Source organism: the organism of the source record quoted next, unplaced genomic scaffold (genome assembly GCF_019419815.1).
Source record: "Pyrus x bretschneideri cultivar Hongxiangsu unplaced genomic scaffold, Pyrus_bretschneideri_v1 Contig4, whole genome shotgun sequence".
NCBI classification, from domain to species: domain Eukaryota; kingdom Viridiplantae; phylum Streptophyta; class Magnoliopsida; order Rosales; family Rosaceae; genus Pyrus; species Pyrus x bretschneideri.
The window spans coordinates 9,432,501-9,434,302 of record NW_025999723.1 but is presented as its reverse complement, the minus strand read 5'-3'; positions in this window follow the sequence as shown (position 1 = coordinate 9,434,302).

Sequence of the window (1,802 nt, the reverse complement as noted above, 5' to 3'; positions counted from 1 at the left end):
CTCACTTTTTCTGCTCAATTCAATTGGTTTCTGCATCAGCTTGATATTAGCAATGCATTTCTTTATGGAGACTTAAAAGAAGAGGTGTTTATGCAACAACCTCCTGGCTTCAGTGATCCAATCTTGCCGAATCATGTGTGTAAACTCATAAAGTCCTTATATGGACTCAAGCAAGCTCCTAGGGCATGGTTTGATAAGCTTTTTCAAGCTTTTAAGTCCATTGGTTTTACTCAATCTTGTTCTGATGCATCACTATTTGTTCTAAAGGATCATGTTCTAGTTATTGTATTGGTTTATGTCGATGACATATTAGTTGGTGGCCCTGATTCCTCTGTCTGTAACTTGTTCATCACAAAGCTTGGTTTTTTATTGATAGTCAAGGATTTAGGTCCTCTTCATTACTTTTTAGGCTTAGAAGTTCAAAGATTGCAACAGGGTCTCTTTCTTCATCAAGGAAAGTATATTCTGGATCTATTACAGAAAACAAAGATGACGGGTGCCAAACCATGTTGCACACATCTTAGAACTACAAAGTTGGATCACAGTGGCATTCCATTATCTAATCCCACTGAATATAAGTCTATTGTGGGTGCATTACAATATTTGACCTAGACTCTTCCTGATATCTCTTTTGCTGTAAACCAAGTCTTCCAGTTTATGCATCAACCCACTGATCTTCATATGCATGCAGCTTAAAGAATTCTCTGTTTTCTCAAAGGCACAACTTCACATGGTATTTAGTTCAAACAAGGTAATCTCAATCTCTTAGCCTTCTCTAATGCAGATTGGGCGGGTTGTACATTTAATCGTAGATCGACTAGTGGCTTTTGTGTGTTTCTTGGATCAAATTTAATAAGCTGGAGTGCTAAGAAGCAGCCTACAGTGGCTCGATCTTCCACTGAGGCTGAATATCGGTCTCTAGCTCACACTGCAGCTGAGCTTACCTAGATCTGCAAGGTTTTTCATGATTTTGGCTTTCCTTTATCTTTCAAACCCATAATCTGGTGTGATCACATCTCTACTATATCTCTTACTTCTAATCTGGTTTTTCATGCTCGAACCAAGCATGTAGAAATTGATCATCATTACATTAGATAGTTAGTTCTTTCTAATCTCGTTCGAGTTCAGTATGTCTGCAATGAGGATCAAATAGCTGATATTCATACAAAATCATTGGCTAAGAACATGTTTCTTTTCCTCCAGTCCAAGCTATCACTTGGAACTTCAACTTCTTCCAAGCTCAGCTTGAGGTGGTGTAAAGATAAGGATGCCAAGTGATGACATGTGTTTCTTAGATAGCAAATCATAATATGCCATGTGTACAAAGTTTGTTTAGACTGTCAGAAAGAATATTGTAAATAGCTTTGGCTACATACATTACAAGTGATGTAATTATCTATTCATTAAATGAGAGAGGAATATTCAGAAAACATTGTGTTCTTAGTTTTCTATAATTTTCACTTGTTATCTTAACAGTTCGGATTGAGATGATTTGTTAAAACTGCAATTTGTGATCCACCACTAACACGAATACGAAAAAGAACGACACGTTGTCATGTCTACAGACACGTATTGTGTGTACATGTAGAAAAGTAAAAATGTGATACATCATGGATAATTGGGCTGCAGGGCTGGTTGGGTTGGGCTGCCGGCCTGGTTGGACAAGTGTGACATGGGAAATGACCCATCATCAGACAAGTGATTCAATATAAAATTTTCATTGTGACGGGAACACGGATGATATACCATGTGTTTTTATGTAAGTGGTGGGAAATTTTATTTTTTAAGTTATTAACTTTTTA